The sequence below is a fragment of the Ambystoma mexicanum genome, chromosome 11 (genome assembly GCF_040938575.1).
Source record: "Ambystoma mexicanum isolate Mex_15411 chromosome 11, UKY_AmexF1_1, whole genome shotgun sequence".
Classification (NCBI taxonomy): Eukaryota; Metazoa; Chordata; class Amphibia; order Caudata; family Ambystomatidae; genus Ambystoma; species Ambystoma mexicanum.
In genome coordinates, this window is record NC_090934.1 from 1,020,904,156 (window position 1) to 1,020,926,617 (window position 22,462).

General features: G+C 47.4%; 1 protein-coding gene across 8 annotated transcripts in view; it reads right to left on the bottom strand.

Annotated features, from left to right (window-relative positions):
- Positions 1-22,462, bottom strand: part of DENND4A (DENN domain containing 4A) — a 2,028,245-nt gene that overhangs the window by 274,127 nt on the left and 1,731,656 nt on the right. The window lies entirely within an intron of this gene.

Sequence of the window (22,462 nt, forward strand, 5' to 3'; positions counted from 1 at the left end):
ACAATAGCAACTTCCATTTGCATATGCAGTTCATGTCCACTCCCAATTTGTGGGACTAATGCTTAACGGAACAAGTTACTTACCTCCGGTATTGTTTTTCCTGATGGATAAATCCTTCATTCCACAGATTCATCATGTTAAAAATCTCCTTCAGGTACAAGTCTGGCTTTGGAAACATTTTCAGCTACCGCGCTGAGGGGCAGAAGGTAGCTCTGCATCTGCGTCATTGGCACCCAGATCTTAGGATGTGGCATATATGAAGTTGGCAAAACCCCAAACCACAGAGCTGCAAGAGATTACAAGCTTTCCATATAAGGGGTTGGTTAGGCGGGTCATGACAAATCTGTGGAAGGAAGACATAGAAGAAATGCAACCCTATGGAGAAAAAGGGGAGACAGAACAGGTATGTTAACTTACCCCCTGACTCGGATTCTTCCATAGACTGTAGGTGTTCCGGAATGTGTTGGGGATGCAGTTTTTTGCACTTGGTCTGTTTGAGGAAGGCCCATGGATCGTCGGTGCATAGGTCACTTTCAGCAACGGAATTTAGTGTCTGGTGGTCCTGGTAAATAGCAATCGACTCCAGTCAGTTTCCAGTTGAAGACCCAAAAGGATGAAAGATGAAGACTTCTGCCACACAGACCCCTCAGGATACCTCATGGGATTGAAGGGGTGTTCCAACAAAGGTCACCACAGTCAGGCGGCGACAGGAGATCGTACAGCATTGAACACAGAAGCAGCCTTAGGAATGGGGTCCCATGGAAATGTGTGAATGGAAAGGTGCAAAAAGAAAATCTTTCCCAACAGTAATGATAGTAGGGGTTTCAAGTTCTGAAAACATGTTTTGCTATTCTAAAAAAAAAAAACACTCAGGTAATGGTGATAAAACATGAAATGGTTAAATATCAAATCATGAGGTGTTTGGCGGTTCTACCCAAGGAATTTTTATTGCCACTTGTCCAGAATGGTGCATTTTAAAGCACACAGGCAAGTAACAATAGTAGTAAATTAAAGGATGCACATTTTAACTTGTAAGAAGATTTTGGAGTTCTTCTACAAGGGGCAATTGCGAAAAAGAAACTTTGCCAAAGTATAAAGCACTCTGAGCAAGTAACACTGACTGAAAACTTGATAGGATTAAATAAAAAAAAAAAATAATAAACCATTTCCGCACGTGTTGGGCAACTTCGCAAAGAAACATTTAGATGACGATTGCAATCCCATGCATTTTTAGGCAAATGGTGCCAGTGACACACACATGACAAATGACTTACCATTGGGTGGCATTACTGTGGCATTTGAGGCTGTGCTTGGCATATGATGGAATCACATGCACTTGTGTGTCTATACAGTACCCCACACATGGTAACTATCTGAGCTGTTTGGGTGGATAGCTCAGAAGTAAAGTGATCGCCTTTCACATGGACCAGCCTGTCCTTTACAAGTTCAAATCCTGCAGCAGGCCAAATTAGCCTTTCAAGGTTGATAAATTGAGTACCATAACAAAGGACAATAACATCTGTTGTAGCCTTTCATCATTTATAAGCAGGGTGAAACTGCCATGAAGCCCTATTAAAGAACACACATCCATATACCATGCATATGAGGCAGCAATTGGATGTGGATGGTATTACTGAGGCATTTGTGGCTGCACGTGTCATTGGAGGGCACCGAGCAAACAGGTGAGGGCTACGCTCTACATTTAGGACTATACCATGCTTACGACATTAGCTAGTATTACTGTGTCTTTTGAGGTTGTGCATGACACATAATGGCAGCAACTAGACATGTGAGGCTGCACATTACATTTGGTGATTAAATGATGCATGTTAGACATTAACAAGCATTTTGGCTGGCATTACTGCGGCATCTGTGCTTGCACATGATGGCAGCACCTGTTCATATAATGCTAAACATGTGCCAAAACAAAGAAATATTTAGTTGAAAAGCTAAAACATATTGGGCAACATTCTGACTTTGGTGGTATGGTAAAAATGATGGTAATTCTGTTACTGCCCAAAAACATAACATTTACAACCACCTGTTTATTGCACTGCCAAACTCTTAATGAGGCCCCTAGTGTGTGAATGCCTATTTTTTCATTATTTATTGTCCACTCTCATGGGATATATATTTATAATTCTTGTTGTATGCACCCAGTTACCACCCATGACTATGGCCGACTGATCTTCTGCCTTCGCCCTGAGGTTGATGGTAAATTAGCACCCTCAGCGGGTGCGCCAGTGAAACAGGTTGCTCCAAACCCAAGCTGAATCACACAATCCAGGCCAGGATTCAGCGCAACTCGAGTGCTGGACACAATCACCAGACCTCTTTCCTTGTCTCTACCCATCCCTACCGGGCCCACGCATACATCATACTGTCATGCATGCTGGACGCTACGCTCGTAGAACAGCTAGACCGTTCTACTCCAAATGGAGGTTATTCGATACGTTACCGGGAAAACGACGTTTGCACTTTTCACGTCGCTAACTTCACGTGACTTTTGCTTCGTCACGTGAACTACGGTATTACGTATTTAAGCAGCGTAGAAACTTCACTCGCTGCTTCTGATCGCATCTATTGGCGTTGTGTAGCTGAACCTCTGATCTACATCCTGGCATATTTCTACAGCTACCTTTGGGCCTTCAATAGCGTGTGTTCCGCCACACGCTGATTCCTGGAGCTATTCCTTCGCGTGATAATTCACACGCGCTCTCTGTCTTCAAACGCGGCTGGCCAAGGCTGCGTAAATCCTGCCCGCGTGTAAAATCCACACGCGCTTTCTGTCTTCAAGTGCGGCTGGCCAAGGCTGCGTAAATCCTGCCCGCGTGTAAAATCCACACGCGCTTTCTGTCTACAAGTGCGGCTGGCCAAGGCTGCGGGAATCCTGCCTGCGTGTACATCCACACGTACACTCTGTCTTCATACGCGGCTGGGCCGGACTGCGTAAATCCTGCCCGCGTGTAATTCCACACGCGCACGCTGTCTCCAAACGCGGCTGTTCCGGACTGCGGGAACACCGCCCGCGTGTTATTCCACACGCGCTCTCTGCCTTCAAGCGCGGCTGGCCAAGGCTGCGTAAATCCTGCCCGCGTGTAAAATCCACACGCGCTTTCTGTCTTCAAGCGCGGCTGGCCAAGGCTGCGTAAATCCTGCCCGCGTGTAAAATCCACACGCGCTTTCTGTCTTCAAGTGCGGCTGGCCAAGGCTGCGTGTATCCTGCCCGCGTGTAAATCCACACGCGCACGTTGTCTTCACACGCGGCTGGCCCAGTCTGCGCGAATCCTGCCCGCGTGTAAAATCCACACGCGCACGTTGTCTTCACACGCGGCTGGCCCAGTCTGCGCGAATCCTGCCCGCGTGTATAAACCACACGCGCACGTTGTCTTCAAACGTTATTTTCTTCGCGGTTGTTTATAACCGCGTGTACTTTGTTTTTCTAACTCCTGCATCTGTGGAATTAACAGAAGGATTGATCCGTATAGTGGGAAGGACGCTTTTCAAGGATTATTGGAAGGTGACATTGAACTGAACTTTTGGACGCTATCCTGTGGTGAATTCAACCCGTATCTAGCGTGAGCCTCGTTCCGTTCGGGATAAGTCTCCCTTACTAATTTTCCCTTCCTTGTCGTTTGTTCTTCATTCAAATCCATCAAGAGACTTCTGGATTATTCTACCCTAAACTAAAGGTCAGTGTGAACATTCCTGTCTTTATCTAATTCATCATACTCAGGTTGGAGCAGTTATTCATGATACTTTAATTTGTCCTAGGCTGGCTTTCTATACCTTACCCACGCCCTTTCCAGTGATCCATCGCTCTGCCTGTTCTATCAGCCAGAGGGTTGTATCATTTGGAAGGTCTTCAATTGACTTCACAACTATCAAATCGTGTGAACAGGGATCCGGAAGACCCTACCTCCTGTATCCTTTTGAGTATTGTATCCTTTTCAGTTAATACTTTGGTACATTCTGACACATACTCCTGCGGTTATGGAGTTTCTGAAGCTCATCTTGCCTTTCTACCTGCCCGGTATAATGATTAGCCCTTTCTAATTGATTCCTCCCTCTATACCACATATTTCCCAAATCAGAAAGAATCCCAAAGAAGTACAGAACCTTGACTAGGGCAAACATGTGCAGAGAAAGCCACATAGCTACCTGACAGATGTCCACAGTAGAGCAAGGCAGAGCTCTGCCAGAATGAGCCCCGGAAAGCACATGCATGTACTAGCTATTCACATAGTAGAATTCAGAAATGCAGTGGACAGCCCACTTCGGCTGGGTCTTCTTGCTAACATCCCTGCCAGCCTTGGCACAAGATAATCTTAAAGAGAGCTGGTCATACTTCCTTATGTCCCTCATCTGAGAGATTAAGTAGTTCTGAGCTCTCTTGGAGCCAGTCTCCTCCGGCTGTTATAGGTGAGGGGTTTGGTACGAGACCATAAAGTGGATCTTCTGTAACAGGTGAAAGTCTGACACAACTTTGGAAAGGAAGAAGTGTCTCACCATCACACTAAATTGCTCCTTAGAGGAAATGAGGTAAGGGGGCTTGACAGAAAGTGTGCAGCTCACTCATTCATTGTGTTGAAGTGATGGCAAACAGGAAAATCAAAATTAAGGGTTTGCATGAACATAGCTCAAACAGGGCTGCTATTAAAAACATTAGAACACAACTCAATCCCCACGCAGAAAAACCAAAAAGTGGTATGGTGGAAATTAGTTAACTCTTTCAGAAATCGCATAACAGTAAGGATAGTAAAACAAAGAGCCCTACATGGGGGTCCTCTTGAAGACCGAAATAGCAACCAAGTACCCCTTAATAGTTCCAATCAGAATGCCCTCCTTGGTGAAAGAAAGCAAGAATCTAGCATAGAAGAGGCCAGACAAGTTAAATGCTGCAGACCCTTCCCATTTCAACAAGCAGAGAACATAGGCCATCTACACGCATAAATAGATATCATAGCTAGCCAACTGGCAGAAATAAGCGCATCCAGCCCCTCAGAAAAAGTTCATTGCTCGTTTCTCAGCCTCTCAGCAGCCAAGCACGAAGTTTGAGTGTACTCCGGCTCAGATGGTGATCCTAGCCTCAATTGGGACAGCAGGGAACAAAGAAGCTCCGGGTGCCACGCTCACTGGGCCCAGTCTGCAGTGACCGGATGAATGTCCTCAGTCTATTAACAGCAATCAGAAGGAACACATAGAGGCGATCAAAGCTCTATACTACAATCGCTAGAAAATCACATGGAGTAGAATATCTTGCACTTACGGTTGACACTGGAGGTGAAGAGGACCACTTAAGGGCTACCCCCAAGAAGTGAAGATCTTGTCCAATACGTCCAGACATAGTTCCCATTCACTGGAGAGCAATGTGTCCCTGCATAGGGTGTCCAGAACAACATTCTACGTCCCGGCCACAGAGACAATGACCCCACATCATCTCTCTTTTTGAGGTAATGCATGGTGTGAGGGAGGCATGGTATAACAAGTAGATACTGACACGAGCTGCAAGTTTCAAAACCTTTATTGATGGTTTAAAAGAGGTTAGAAAACGCCTATCTTACCCTATAACTAAGATGGGAGTATTCTCGACCATCAAACGAAAACAAAATACCTTAGTCAGTGCTTATTCAAAATAAAATGGTCTATACTAATAAACCTACTGCCTGACCTCTTTTTCTAATACAATAAATGTGTAAAGGGAATGTGTAATACAAAAAAGAAAATCAGTGTTCAAACGAAATGTCAGTATGGCTGAGTAAACTCCCTTCCCCACGTTTTGTAGCACGGGGTAAGGTGGCATATTTGGACCTTGCAACATACTCTGGCTTCGGACACAAGGATGCAGTTTGTTTCGTGGACCAGGGCCCACTTGTCCTTTCACGAAAAGTCACTAGTTTATCCACTGGATCTCTCGGCTTTCTCTCACTCTAGCCCAAGTAACCTTTTATCCTATCATACAGTTCAACAAAGTTTGTTTCCTTCTGGTTACGACAATATAGGAAAGGGTTCCCTCCGCCGGGCTCAAACCTTTCAATCACAATTTGTGGGGGTTCCCCTCCCAAGGTTTCAATCACACCTTCATAGGCTTCCCTCTGTCGGGCTCGAGCCTCCTTTTACTTTCCTTCCGCTGTCTAAGACTTTTGAAACGGCAAGGCTTTTGCTTTTACCTCTACATGACCACTTCGGCCTTCTTTCCTGAAATGTTACTTTTTTCTCTCCTACACCAAGGCCTCTTGGTAAATGTAGTTTCGAGCACAGTGCTTATTTCAAAGTTCAAAGATATCTCTCACATCCAGGTTTCCATCTGCTGTGATCAAACCTAACATTTCCAAGACAGTTCTCACATCTAGGTTTCCCTCTACCGGGATCAAACCTAACTGTTTAAATCTTAAATCTCAGTTTCTTTCCCTTCCGCCGCTTCTCTGGCAGACATTTCACAGACTTTCAATTGGGCAATCTTCTTTCCCCGGACCACTCTGTTACTTTGAATCTTTAATTTAAAGATCTTTACAATACTTTGCTTTCTCTCGCTTCTTATCGGCACACGTGCAACTTTCATTCGTCGAATATTGTTGCAGTCAATTTTTAAGTAACACAGACCGGACTTTCACTGCTCTCATCAACTCACAAGTTCATCGTCTTTTGTAGCTTTGATCCTGAAGTCAAGGCTGATACCACAACTGCTGCTGCACCTCTTCAACTCTGCCGTTTGCCCAGGATGGTGGCTGATATCCTTAAAACACAAAACAGGTTTGTCTGTTCTCTCCAGTTGGACTTCCTTGCGCAACCTTCAATGCCCTTCGGAGGTAACAAACTCTCGCCGGGGTGTCCAAGGTTTCTTCACACCTTGGTTCCGTCCCTTGGCCTGTCGCTCTGCTCCACCTGGTTCGCAGCCACCCTGAAGGAACTGCTCCTTCTCGTGCATCGCTTTGCTCGGCGTGTGTCTCAGTGTTCCACCTTTCAACCATGTGGGGAGAGCTAATAGGTACCAGGTGTTTGTAACTAAGATCAAGTGCCTGACCCTATCTGATCCTATTAGTGGGACATGTCCAATGTATTGCATCCTCAGATCTCCTCTTCCTCAGCTCAGTGTTTGTGTAGAAAAGGGGGCAGGGTCTGGGAAGTTGGAATGTCCTATAAAATAGGACGGGACAGGGGTATTTGGAAAGGGGGATCCACGTCTCGCCATCGGGTGTTCCACCCCCACTCCCAGAGGACCCCTCACCCACGTGATATTCCCGCACTTGTCCACCCCCAGGGTCTGTATCGAAAGGCGATGGCCGCGCCCTGGCCACCTGAGTAAGGGATTCCCGGGGTCTAGGCAGTGAAACACCCTCTGGTTTTTCACAATGGCCCCTGTGTTGTGTTTTGGAATCAAGACACACTTGCCTCACACAGCAGTAAGGAAGGAAAGCGAACAGGCTAGCATGATGGCCTACTGCTCCAGGGGGTAGATGTACTCCCTCGCTTCTGGAGGGGATCACAGGATGCTGTTCCGCTATAGGGGGATCAACAGAGGACTAGAGAGGCAATGATGTAATAACTAAATAGGTTGATTTGTGTTCTACACTAGGTGGGAACAAAACTGAAAACAAAGGTAGGATATTTCTCTTTAAATATAGTGAGATAATTTCATGCCATGTTGTGCCGTTGACAATACTTTGCTTCTAGCCTGCCCCTACATTGTGTTTTGCTATACTGTGCTTTGCCCAGGAGCATCTGCATCCTAATGTCATGCAATGTTGTGCCCTTGACAATACTTTGCTTCTAACCTGCCCCTACTTTGTGTTGTGCTACACTGCGTTTTTCCTAAAAGTATCTGCATCTCAAATGGCATACCACCCTGTATCATTGATAGTTTTATATTTATAGACTATCATATCATACTTCGCTCCCATTAGCTGATGACACCTTATGTCATCATTGACTTTTATGCCACATTTACCTCTAGTGACAAGACACCTTGTGAATTGCAGTCCATACTGTGCCGTTAACAGTGCAGTGCACCCAGACCATACTCCCAGACTCTTCTCCTAAGTTTACACGGTATCACTATTTCTGCTCATAAAGCTCTACGTCACACGGTACCAGTCCTCACTCTGAGACTTACGCCAGCTAAACACAGCCCCGCTCTCCCACTTCCATTAGCTAACATTACACTCAACATAGTTATGCTAGGCGGAATACTCCTTACCATGTTCCCTTTTTGCGTAGTTTTAGACAGCATCCGCTGCACAGGGAACCACTTCCTTGCCTTCAAAAATGTACTGTCCAAACAGGCATGTCCAGGACACTACCCCATACCCTGCCTACAACCTTCCTCCCACATACTCAACCAACAAGAACAAACTCTCAAAGACAGCCTCCCTACTATGATTCCAGAGCAAGCCTTCGCACCCATTCATATCCCACTTCCTTTATTAGGCTATCCTCTGACCCCGAAGGCCGCCCTAGTCTCCAAAACATACTCTATCACCGGAGACCACAGAGCTTATCGACTAAGATCACGCACTAAACCAAACCAATACAGCCACACCCCTACACCTTTAGTTACCAAACAAATACAATGATTCCTGGCAAAAGAAAGAGTACAAGCCACTCACTACTGTGTCTTCAAAATCTACTCACCTTACTCTGTACCCCCCTAAGCCTAAGACCACTATCGCAGTTAAACCCAAGAAACCTTCAAATATTAAATGTGCCCTCATTAATGCCCGCTCACTAGGAGCACATGCCATTAAAATCCAGGATCTCATTATTGAACAAAACCTTGACTTACTAGTAGTCACAGAAGCCTGGCTTCACCAAGCTTCAGGATCTCTACTATCATTGGCCATCCCACCTGATTATTCCATCTTCAGAGTAGATAGAACCCATTCCATAGGAGGTGGTGTCGCTATCATAGCTAAGAGTAATTTGCAATTCAGAACTAGTTCCACCGAAAGTCCTCCTAGGATATGAAATGCTGCTAGCTAAACCAGCCTGGAATGACAAAACGACAATCAATTTTTTGGTGATATATAGAACACCCAGCACCAATAGTCACCCGGAAATAGACATCCCACTCCTCCTTGCCCCTTTCATTAAACCAAATACGAAATGTATAATACTTGGAGATTGAAATTTAGGCTTCAACAATTAACTAGGCCTCAAAGCCACAGCGCTACATTCAGCACTCAAAGATCTGAACTTCACCCAATTGGTGAATGATCCTACTCATATCAAGGGCAGAACCCTCGACTGGATCCTCTCACTCAAAACTAGATTAACCATTGATACCATTTCTTCCCTGAGCTGGTCTGACCACCATTGCATTAACTTCACTCTCCTGAGCGACGAACCCCAATCTCCCAAGACAACAGTAAAGTATACTGTTGAAGCTAGAAATCCTAGAAAGCTCACTGCAGATAACTTTGTTCCTACCCTAAATAAAACTTTAGCAACCAACCTAGTTATCAGCAATGACCCTAGCACTATCGCTGACTACTACCATAGATGCCTCACCCTCACTATCGAAGTAGCACCCATTAAAACCAAAACGCAACATGGTGACAAAAAATCCCACTTCTGGTTTGATGAAGAATTAGCCACCCTAAGAAGAACTAAACGTGCCTTGGAACACGCTCATAACAAACACCCCTCGCCCGACTCAGCCAAAGCATTCAAGGATGCCAACACAAGCTATAAAACAGCCATTATCTCCCATAAAGCTAATTCCTACAATACACGCATCAGTAATGCCGCATCAGACTCCAAAGAATTGTTCTCAATCCTTAGAGAATTAGAAAATCCTATTCCCACTGCGTCTCCTAACAATGCAAGCAAAGAGTGGTGCACCACTATTCAAGATGCCCTTGCTTCTAAAATTGTTGTGCTACAAAATTAAATAAGTAACAAAAGACTGATACTAGCAAGCAAAAATACTCTAACCACCGACTCCCCTCCCCCAGCCAATGATAACACCAACTCCCTATTCCACTTCTCACCGGTCTCCCTAGAACTAGTGCTGGACACCATCTCCAAATTAAAAGCATCCAATTGTAGAGGAGATAACGTCCCAGCCAAACTAGTCAAAGCTTGTGCACCTTCCCTCACCCCCACCATCACTAACTTTGTCAACTCCTCTTTCCTCACTAACACAGTCCCAACCAGCATCAAAGCAGCCTGGGTCACCCCACTTCTGAAAAAACCCTCTCTGGACCCCACAGTACCTACCAATTACCGACCAATAACAACGGTCCCTTTCTTACTCAAACTTATAGACAAAATAGCCTATACACAAATACAAGCCCATCTCGAACAGAACCACCTACTTAGAACTAGACAATCTGGCTTCACACCCAATCATAACACGGAAATGGCCCTTTTGGATCTAAAAATCCAAATGGATACTATCAGGGACTCAGGGAAACTTTGCATCCTCATGCTGTTAAACCTATCTGCTGCCTTCGATCTCGTGGACCATGACAAATTGTGTAACTCATTAGCCAAAGACTTCCACTTTTCCAACGATGCCACTATGTGGGTGAAATCATTTCTTGCTGATCGCACCTCTAGAGTGGCCATAGGTAAAGAAGCTGCCGATCCCATCCCAGTCCCCATTGGAGTACCACAAGGATCATGTCTCTCTCCCACTCTCTATAATGCCTACACCAAACTATTATTCTCGGCACTAGATGATATGGGTGTCATCTACACTAACTTTGCGGATGACACCCAGATCCTCATACCCATCTCAGGAAACTATTACCAAGATACCATGACTTAACAAAATTTCCACCATTATACAAAACAGTATGGCGTTAAATAGTCTTTGCCTCAACGATGAGAAGACGGAAATTCTCATTGTGGGCCCCCCTTCTAAATTAGCGGTCCTACATCCTGACTACTCCTCGATCAATATCGACGGCACTTCCATTCCAGTACTCAGGCAAGTAAAAACATTAGTATACCTCGACTCCAACCTCACCATGTCCAAACATATTAGTACGCTCTCATCCACCTCAGCGTACACGTCTAACCTCATAGCTTCCAGCAGACAATTTCGGACTCCCACTATTTGCCTCACCCTGGCAAGGGCGCTAGTACTGTCCAAGCTAGATTACTGCAATGTCTTATTGCTAGGGATATCTAACAATAACCTCAACCAATTGCAACGGATTCAAAACAGGGACTTAAGAGCAGCACTTGGGATAAGAAAGTTTGAGCATATTACAAAGATAAGGAAGGAAGTCCACTGGCTCCCTATCAAAGCTAGAATTATCTTTAAAACGTTCTGCATCGCACACAAATGTCATGCTAAAAAAGCCCTGATCTACCTCAACAACGCCGTTCAGAAAAAAGAATCCATCAGAACTTTAAGATCTAACAATAACTTACTCTTAATGACCCCACAATACAAAAACACAAGAGCGGGTGGTAGCAGCTTCCAGGTTTTAGCACCTAATCAATGGAACTCCCTCCCTATCATCATAAAAAAAGAGACCTCCCTCCCAGGATTTAAAAAACTGCTGAAACCCTGGCTATTTAACCAATATTAGAACCAAGTACACCTGTTCGCTAGTGTAATTGTTTAGAGAGAACTGCATATTCTGCCTACTGTAATAATGTCATGTAACTGAACAATTGTATTATCAATTTCGTCTTCAGCTGTAACCACGCCGTGATACCCCAGTGTCTGGGCGTGCAACAAATGAATAAAATAAAATAAAAATAAATAAGAGCAAGAGAAATAAGTGCAGGAAAGGTACACAAAATTCAGACCAGTGTCAATTATGGTCTGTGCCTTGGATTAAGAATTCCAAAAATGTTTGTAAAAAAAGGTCCACACATCAAAGTCACTCACAGTTGCTTTGGGTATTTCTCTGCACCCGAGGCTCGTAGTCACAGAGTAGAGGGTTGCCAGGTGACCATTGGTTTCTTCCCGCCTGTCCGTGTAGGTTTTCAGGCAGTCGTCATTATTGCCCCTTGAGCACTCTTCTTCTGTGTTGCTGTGCAGGCAAGAGTTCTTTCAGATCACTGGTGGATTTGCCAGTTTTGCAGAGATCCTGCTAGCCTCTCCTGATTTACTGTTATGTGGTGTTTATGTTTAAGCTCACCCAATGCATAGCTCCCAGTCAGTAGGGCTCCCAACTGCTCCACCCCTGTTAATCAGATCCTTCATCACCTCAGGCATAACTGGCTACACGTTCCATCTCCTGATTCCATCTAAAGTACTTGGCCTTCATGACTCATGCAAACTGAGTTTCCTGGCCCTTGATGTCCACTATTGGTTTGTTTCCACTTCTCCTGTGTTGTGGCCTTAAGGGACGACAGGACGCTGTAGTGAGCTCTAACCGACTTTATTAAATGACAACCGGTGGGGACCCTTATATGTCCAAGCTCAAATCAAGCACTTACTTACAGTTCAGTCCAGTTCAGGACTTCCCCAGTTGAATCACTGTGGGAAGTGTGTGCACTATGATGGCACGCTGTAAGCTTCTAGGGCCCCCATGTAGCCTCCTGTGGCTGTGGTGTTACGCCCTAGAAGCTGTGCTGTAAGGCTGCTACAAGTTCTCACTTTCTCAGCTCATCATCAGGAGCAGCGCGGTGCTGCGACCGCTTCATCTGGCAGGCTGCCAGCTCTGAAGCGGGAAGGTTTTCCCGCGGAGCGTGGGCTCGCGAGATCACGTTAAGTGCGATCTCGCGAGAACACGCTTCCGCGATTGTGTGATGTCCCCACAAACCTCCTTTGCTGGGAAAAAGGATGGGTGGTCATTCCAAGACGAAGTCTGCAAACTTGCTGGGTTTTCTTCTCTCTCTCTCTCTGAGGTCTGCTTAGATCTGTATATGCGGCAGGATTGCTGGCGTACTCTTGAAGAGGTGCGGGTGATTCGAGTTCTCCTTGTCTTGTTCTTCGCCGTGACTCCCTGGGTGTAGTTGGAGAGTTGGGGCTTGAGAACTCGTTGCCATGGTGTGGCTCCAAGGCATCTCTTTCTGAGAGGCGAGGGTTTTCGGATGTCCCCTGGCGGTCTTGATCTTCTCCGGTATCCCAGTGTGGTTGTTCCATGTCTCCCTTCCTGCGGTACATGGCCACTCTCTCTAGATTCCATTTCCTTCCGTCGCTGGTGCAAATGTGGTTTGACCCTCTCTCAATGACTTCTATGGGACTGCTGTATTTGCAGCCAGTCGAAGTGTCTTTGTGGGGAGGCGTATTTTCACCAGGTCACCTCTGTTAACTGCTGTGTGTCGAGCGGCTCGACACAAGTCCCCTTGGGTCTTCATGGCTTCTTTGTTGCGCTGCATGCGAAACGCTACGTCATCCATGTCCACGTCTTCGTCATCCCTCACTTGATGGAGCCAGGGTGGTACCAGTGAGGATGCTGCCCTTCTCCCCCTTAGCAGATGGAATAGCGAAACACCTGTGACGGCGTTGGGGGTGAGGCGGTGGGCTGCTACAGCTTCCTTTACTGTCTTGTACGGGTCTAGGCTCGAGGCATGAGCCAGTTGTAGCGCCCCTTTGATGAAGCGGTTTGCCCGCTCAACCAGGCTATTGGCCTGTGGGTGGTATAGGCTTGCTCTCCGCTGTCGAATGTTGTTGAGCTTGAGAAATTTCTCCATTTCTAGGGATACTAGCTGGACTCCGTTGTCTGTGATGGGTTCTTCTGGTAGACCTTCCCGCTGGAATACGGCGGTGAGTGCTTCAATGACTGTGCTTGTGGTGATGTCTGAAGTGAAGTCAGCTTCCACCCATTTGGAGAAGTAGTCGACCATGACTATCCCGTATTTGTGTTCTGGGGGCATGTTGTCCAGGGGCCCAATGAAATCCAAACCTAGTTTTCGCCACAGCCCTTTAGGGACTTCGGTGGGCAGCATGGGGGCTTGCCTCACGGCTAGGCGCTTGTCACTGTTGGTGCACTCATGGCACCTTTCAACCATTTGTCTTATGTCCTGGTCCATGCCTGGCCACCAGTAGGCTTCGCGTATCCTGCGCCTGGTCATGTTGCATCCCAGGTGGCCTGAGTGTGCTCTGCACAGTATCACTTTGCGGATTCCGCTGGGCGGGATGATCTGATCGCCTCTGAGGATGAGACCGTTTGTCAGGATACCCCAGGTGGCTGGAGGGAGCATGCAGCACCAAAGTAATGTGAGTGGTGGCAATCACGGGAAAAGAGTGACACAGAGGTTAAAACCCCTTTATTTTAGGACCTTGCTTTGTGCCCTTTGCAGGCAAAGGGCTAGGTGTGGGCAAACCAGCCCCCTAGCCCTTCAAAACAAGGAAAGGAGGAACCGGACTACATTTCCCAGCAGCCTCGCGTGTAGGAGAGTCACCGGGAAGCTTCTGGACCCCGCCCTGCAGAACGCACATGCGCGCCAGGAACACGTGGGGCGCCGCTTGCGCTACAGGATCTTGAAGAGGAAAGACGTGTTTCCAGCGGGCTCCTGCAGGCAGCTATCAGCGGGGCCACAACCCGCCTGCGAACTCTGCAGGCCCCGCTGAGTCCTATAGATAAGTGCACTTTAATCCTTTTTTTCTTACCCAGTTCGAGCACTTGTTCAGAGTGAATTACGCTTCACAGTCAGTGGCGCTTCGGAGCCCGGCATTGTGATTATTTGAAGCCGCGCAGCTCCACGCCAAGTAGCGAAGCGGAGTCGGGTTTTACGACACTTTAACCCTTGCAAACCTTACGGCCGGAATTCCGGCACAGTTAATTCAAGAACGGAGCACCGGCACTGTTCATTCGCTACTTTGCGAGCCGGAGCTCAGACAGAAGTTATTCATGCTTGGTCTAAACTTTAATGTAGCTAACGTTTATGCCGGGTTCCGGCGGCATGTCAATGTGTGATCTGTTTCTCAAGCGTATGTACGCTCACTCCTGTTTTTTGATTCTTGTAGCGGAGTTCCGTTGTTCGCACAGCAAGATAGAACACTGGTGAATTAACCCCGAGTCTCCTGCTGACAACCAAAGCTAAGTGCTTTCCTTTGTTACCTTATTGCAATGTGATTTCAATGTGTGGTGATCTTATGTTCTTGCAGGTCAGTGGGTATGCTGTAATATTCATACTGCTAGATAGCGTAATTGTTAATTTGTGCAATCTAGAGAAAGCAACTTCTAGGTTCTAAAGTAGAATATGTGCTCAAGTGAAGGAGTGCTGGGCGAAGTGTCAATTGCTTAACAAAACCCCAGGAGGGGCAACACATCTAAACCACTCAGCTTTCCCTTATCCCTCCTTTTTTCCCTTTCCTACCTTGTTATCCGGTTTTCCTAACCACCCCAACCTAACCAACCAGCGGACCCTAACCCTCTTTCCCCGGAGGGTCGCGGAAGCCTGTGTTGTTAACACCCCAGGCCCCAAGACCCAACGGGGAGGTAGGTGTACGTGCTACCTCCGCGCAAGGCCAAGATCGTGACACTGTTCATGGTGGTGATTTCCTCGTTCACTTTCCAGTAGGGACAAAGGCCTTCGGGGATCGCTCTCTCGTTGGGCCATCCTTCGCGAACCCAGGTGTGAACGTGCCATAGAGCATCGTCCTGTTCGAACTCCTCCTGCCAGTGGCGCTCACTCAGGTTCATGTACTCGCCGTTCCTCAAGTCACTGATGGACACACTCATCTTCCAAGAATGTGGTACCAGGGGTGCTTTGGTTCAGGAGTCTGGACATGCAGTCCGCTTGTGCGTTTTTCCAACCCGCAATGTGGGCTATCTCGTATGTGTATTCTTGAAGCTTTGCAGCGATCCTGGCCAGCCTCGGGGTGGCAGTCTTGGTGCCGCCCGGGCTCAACATGTGAATGAGGGGTTTGTGGTCGTGATCAGCTTGAATCTCGTCCCCCATACGTACGATCTGAAGTAGTCGACGGCCCATGCGCATGCCAACATTTCTTTCTCAACCGTGGAGTAATTCTTCTCCGATGATGACAGCGCTTTGGATGCAAACGCCACAATATTCTCAGTGTCTCCCTTCGTCTGGGTCAAGGGGGCCCCCAGGCCATACGCGCTGGCGTCTGTGGTAATGCAGGTGTCCCATTCAGGGTTGTATGGTTTCAGGCACGGCGCGTGTAGAATTCTTTTTGATTTCACAGAAAGCTTTGTTCTGTTCCAGGCCCCACGAGTAGGTTGCCCCCTTCTTCAGAAGCTCCCTCATGATAGACGTGGTCTCGGAGAATCTAGGGATGAATTTGGCATAGTACTCCGCTAGGCCCAGGAATGAGCGTAGTTCCTCTTTGGACATCAGAGCCGCGGCTTCTGTTATGGCCTGCATGAGGTTCTTCTTGGGACTGACGCCGTCACTTGAGATGCAGTACCCAAGGTATTCTACCTTGCTCACTCCGAAGACGCATTTTTCGTGGCGTAGGTGAATGCCCTCCTCTTGAAGCCTGCTCAAGACTGTCCCGAGTGCCTTGTCATGGGTCTCGCTGTCGTTGGCATACACGAGGATATCATCTTGAAAGAAGGAAACATTTGTGAGTCCTTTAAGTAAGGAGTTCATCATCCTCTGAAATGCGGATGCTGCCGACGACAACCCAAATGGCATGCGTGTATATTGAAAGGTGCCGAAAGGAGTGATGAACGCTGTAATGGGGCGAGAGGATTTGTGCAGGGGAATCTGGTGATAGGCATCACGCATGTCCATCTTAGAGAAAATTGCCACCTCTTTCATCACGAGGACAATTTCGTTGATGCTGGGGAGTGGAAAACTATCCGTGATTACCTCTAGATTGAGGCTCCTTAGGTCGATGCAGATCCTGAGGTCGTTGCTGGATTTCTTTTTGACCAAAACTACTGGACTCAGCCACTCTGAGGATTCCACGGTCTCGATGCTTCCTTCTTCGACCATCTTCCGAAGGTGGGCATCCAATGCGGGTCTCGCTGTGGCAGGTACTGCCCTGACTTTGTGTTTCACCGGGATCGCGTTGGGTTTCAGGCGAATCTTGTGGACAAAGTTTCTCACCTTCCCTGGGTTGTCGGAAAACAGGTTCGGGAAATTCTCCTTGAAATTTAGCGCTGCTCCTGAGGAGACCATGAGTACCTGTTCCAGAGTGCTGGGATCTAGTTTTATGCTGAGTTTGTGTTGATCGTCCCATCCCAGCACTGCTGGGCCTTTGGGTGAGAAATACACTTTGGTGGTGGTAGACCTCCCTTGGAAATCGATCCGGGCTTTGATGTAGCCTAAAAGGTCGACAGTTGCACCACCGAACACCGTCGATTTTTGCCTGGTCGTTCTAATCTCTACTTTTGCTTGACCCATCATCTCCTTATATGTGTTGATGGGGAGGATAGTGAGGTCAGATCCCGAGTCTGCCATGACGCGCGTTTCCATTCCGTCAACCTTAATGGTGCAGTAGGGCTTTTCCCTCCTGGCATGGGGGGCGTTGACCATGACGACCATGGGTCTGTCCTGTAGATTGTCATAATCGCTTGAAGCGCAGTCACCATCGACACAGGAAACGGTTTTCTCCCGCCACGTGCATGCAGGAGCCACGTGACCAATGCGTCCGCCGTTGGAGCACTGTATTCCTGGCGGGGCAGTCGCAATCATTCGCCATGTGCTTGGTGCTGGCGCATCTATAGCATTTGGGTGCCTCCTTTTGCCTGGGACCTTTGTCTCTGGGGCCGTCACGGGACAGCTTGTCTCTGCGCCCTCTCCATTGTAGCGCCGCAAGTTCGGGCACGGGCAGGTGACTTCCCGCCTCTTTGCGTCCGCTGGAGGTTTCTTCCTCCGCCCTGGCAATTTGGATGGCCTTGTCACGGGTGACCTCCTTTTCTTGTATGAACTTGTCCTGTACTTTCCTAGAGTTAGTGTGAATGACGAGCATGTCACAGATGACCTGTTCTGCGTTTTTGCCAAAGGCGCAAAGAGAAGCCAGCTCCCTCATCCTTGTGATGTAGTCGCCCACGGGTTCGCTCCCTTCTTGTTTGCGGGTGTAGAACCTCAGCCTGTGCAGTACAACGTTCTCCTTATTGGTGAACCTCCTCACAATGCGACGAGTCGCTTCCTTGTAGACGTCGTCATCATCGGCCGCAGGTATTGCCTTCAAACTGGCAAAAATGCGCTGACCTTCAACCCCCAATGCATTTAACAGCATCGCCCTCTTCATGGCGGGGGCATACCGTGTGCCGCCCACTGCTTCCAGATAGGTGGAGAAAAGGGGCTCCCACTGCATCCATGGAATTGCTGGTGTCCCTGGTGAAGGGAGAAAGGCAGGGGGTGGTGTGGCGCCTTGCATGGTGGGGCCGTGGGGCTTTTGGTATCCTCGTCGCCAATTATGTTGTGGCCTTAAGGGACGACAGGACACTGTAGTGAGTTCTAACCGATTTTATTAAATGACAACCGGTGGGGACCCTTATATGTCCAAGCTCAAATCAAGCACTTACTTACAGTTCAGGACTTCCCCAGTTGAATCACTGTGGGAAGTGTGTGCACTATGATGGCACGCTGTAAGCTTCTAGGGCCCCCATGTAGCCTCCTGTGGCTGTGGTGTTACGCCCTAGAAGCTGTGCTGTAAGGCTGCTACAAGTTCTCACTTTCTCAGCTCCTCATCAGGAGCAGCGCTGTGGTGCGACCGCTTCGTCTGGCGGGCTACCAGCTCTGAAGCGGGAACAGTTTCCCACGGAGCGTGGGCTCGCGAGATCACGTTAAGTGCGATCTCGCGAGAACACGCTCCCGCGATCGTGTGATGTCCCCACATCCTGTTTCTACTTATTCTTCCCACCTTAACTGCTCCTCCTCTTCTGATGTTTTCTTTCCTTCCTCCACCTGTTCTTTCCCTTCTCAACACCCACTTTCCTGCTCATGCCACCGTCCACTTCTGGCTGTTTTCCCCTCTTCTTGCGTTCCTTCGCCTAGCTTCTCTTTCCCTCTTTCTTCCTCCTTCTCTAACCCTCCTCTCACTAATTCCTCTTGCTGCTCTTTTTACTTTCTCTGCTCTGCCTCACTCTTGCCAACTGACTCCAAACTCCCATGCTAACTCTGGAGTTAAGCCCCCTTTTGTAGTCAGCCCAGTGGTTAGTTAGGCACATCGAATATTAGTGTATGTGCTAATCTCGGGATTCGGTTTGGGCCCTGGGATTGGTTCGATTCAGCCAATACCACCCTAGGCTCTGGTGTAGCGAAGTTAGTGTAAACTGAGATTAATCATCTCGTGGCCCAGTGGGGTGAGTGCATATGTACCTGGGCCACCATCTTGGAATCAAGTGGCAGAGTCATGACAGTCGCCTGACTCCGTAACGATTCCTTTAATTCCCTGTGTCTTTCTCCACTCTCTGTAATGCCAGCTGTTTGCACCTGGACTCTCAGCATTGGTGTCCTCCTGCTTGGGGAAAGCCACAGTTTGTGGTCCACGAGCATGCAGCAATACGTTTAGTTTGGTATTGGTATGCACACTGTCGTCGTGATCAGGCAGCATGCACAGTGATGAACCTATAAAACCTGAGTAAAATTCAGACTCTTTTTGTGGGCATTTTTCCACATCAGTGCAGAGTTCATAAAGGGGAGCGAGAGCTGGAGGAAAACACATGTACCACCCCCTATCCTCCAGAGTCCGTTGTTCTATACTTCCTGGTCTCAAGAATGTGACTCACATGCACACCATTAGATCGCCCATATGAGCACCACAGCCCTTCAGAGAAGCATTTGAACCTACTGTCAACTATGTTCAAGGTGACCATAGAGACTATCCCCTTAACAAGGTGTCTCTGAGGGATGTAATGGTTGGCGTGTGGGAGATACAAATGACTGGCCAATGTAGGTATGGTTTCAGTATTTGATTGGAAAACTACACCATTGTGGCAGTAACTAAACTGGGGTCCTCCCGGAATAACAAAAGTACAACCCCACTCATGCGTGCCTTGCCCTAGGTTATAGGTGGTGCACCACCTATTTTATAGGGGTAGCGGGAGAATAAAATGTCCCTCGTCGCTACTGTTCTCATTATTTATGTAAAACCTTTTTTTTTTTTTTTTTAAAGCAAACAAAAGAGGACAACCAATCAACTATTGTAAAGACAAGACGGGTTATTAAATCCTCTCTGGGTAACTAATTGGACGGAAGATTGCAAACTGGGGATTTTTATAAGTAATTTGTTCACCCACAGGAATCAGAATTTCCAAACAAGAGTGGTTGTGCTCAACTTGGTTGGTATCTAAAATGTCCCATACATCTGGGACACCTTAAAAGGTTACTCACTATCCGTGAGTTCAATTAGACTTATACCGCATCCTCCATTCTTTCTTGGGATATCACAATGGTCAGGAGGCCCCTCATGACCAATTGGTCGACCGGTTTCAATGGCTGATAAAATTCATGCCATCTTCTTCAGGACCTGGTCTGAGCAGAGGAAGCGGTTGACGGCCGGAGAGAAAGCAGCAACCAGCCACGGCAAGACTCACGAGGCCCCTGGCACTATCAACATAAGCTGAAATGCCTGTCCCATGTTGATCCATACCCCCCAGCTCAAGCACTAGCAGCCAACATCTGGCACCGGGGGACGTAGGTGCTCGCCTGCTTTGTCGAACACAGACATGGTTGAACTCAAATCACTTTTAATAAACAAATGGTCCTGAAGAAGATGGCATGAGAATTGTATCAGCCTTTGAAACCGGTCGACCAATTGGTCATGAGGGGCCTCATGACCATTGTGATATCTGATGAAATAATGGAGGAAACAGTATACGTGTAATTAAACTGCGGGTAGTGAGTAACCTTTTAAGGTGTTGCATATGTATGGGACCTTTGAGATACCAACCAAGTTGAGCACAAACACTCTTGTTTGGAAGTTCTGATTCCTGTGGGTGAATAAATTACCTTTAAAAACCCCCAATCTTCCGTCCAATTAGTTAACCAGATGGGATTTAATAACCAGTCCTGTCTTTGCAATAGTTGATTGGTTGTCCTCTTTTGTTTGCGTTTAAAAAAAAAAACCAAGGTTTGACATAAATAATGAGAACACTAGCGACGAGGGACAGTTTATTCTCCCACTATCCCTATTAGAGAGGCGGCGCACCACCTATAACCTAGGGCAAGACACTCTTGACAGGGTCAGGGTGTTCTTCTATCAGGGAAAGCCAGTCCGTTGTTTAATCACGTTATTTCTGCCGAATGACAGTAAAGTCTTTACTAATTAGTTCTCCCAAAGAACCGTTTTTGTTGTGTTAAAAACTGTTTTTGATAACAGTTAGGGAAGGTATTTATCCACTCTGAGGTTTCTAACCTTACCCTGTTCTTGGAATACAACCCCACTCAAGCCCAGTCCTGCAGGTCCAGCTCTTCACTCCCTCCGCATCTGTCCCTGTGTAATCAGTTCTCAGCTGTCAGCTTACTAGATGCAGACTTCCCAGGTCCCATACCATCGGATATATGTTAGAGAACTGTCATCCCGTTAAAGGTGGGTCGGCCCCTATATGAGAGGATAATCTGGGTCACTTCCTCCAGGTGCAAGTAGTATTGGAACTACTGGAGATTGGAGATGTTGAGTCAGGAGTTGCCTAACTCCTTTCACTGCCGACAACAACCTAATCTAAGCAAAACAAAAGAGGTGATGGCTGAAGGTTTAGAATTAATCTTAACCTCTGGCAATGCTCTGGGCAACCCTCCAGACCATCGTTCTTCGCATGTCAAGCCATCACAAGGAGGTAAAGACCATATGCAAATCAGGCTTGGCCCCACCCCAAAAGCAGCAGTCCAGCCCAAACTGCTAGGTCACATCCCTTCTGCACGAGACCACAAGCATCCCCAGACATGTTTCGGGCTAGTTGGGCTTCATCAGCGCCTGTGGTTATGATTTGTTCAAAGCCTTCCAGCCATCAACTTTTGGTTTTCCTTTAGTCACCCCGAGTGGAACAGGTATGCACAGATGTGGGTCCTGAGACTACTGGGCCAAGAGACCCAAGCTACTCCTCACTGATGACAGCCAACAAGGCAGAAACATGGCAGTGGATGCTTGTGGTCTTGTGCAGAAGGGATGTGACCTTGCAGTTCGGGCTGGACAAGACCTTTTGCATTTTGCCTTATTTGCATATGGTCTTTCCCCTTCTGTAATGGCTTGGCAGGATGACCAAAGATGGTCTGGAGGGTTGCCCAGAGCGGTGCCTGTAGTTATGATTTGTTCAAAACCTTTGAGTCATCGACTTTTGGTTTTGCAACAACCTAATCTAAAAACACGCAAGCTAGTTCTGGGCCGACTCAATTTTATAGCTAGGTTTCTACTCTCTCTGGGTAGGACTAGTGCTGAGGGTTTGCAGTTGTGGGCTTGGAACTTTTCAGAACGGGAATTTGTTAGATTCTTTCCCGCCTTGCGGATTATACTAAAGATGAGTAGGCGAATAAAAGTTATATCTATTATGGCACCCATTTTGGATTCTCTCGGTTTAGCTGGTTTGGTGGGTAGAAAGTGTATGCCATCTGAACCACCACTCTCTGGAGTAGGGTAGGTGGAAAGAAAAGCAGTGGCCAAGAATTGCTTCTTGGCCAGCTCCTTCTCTAC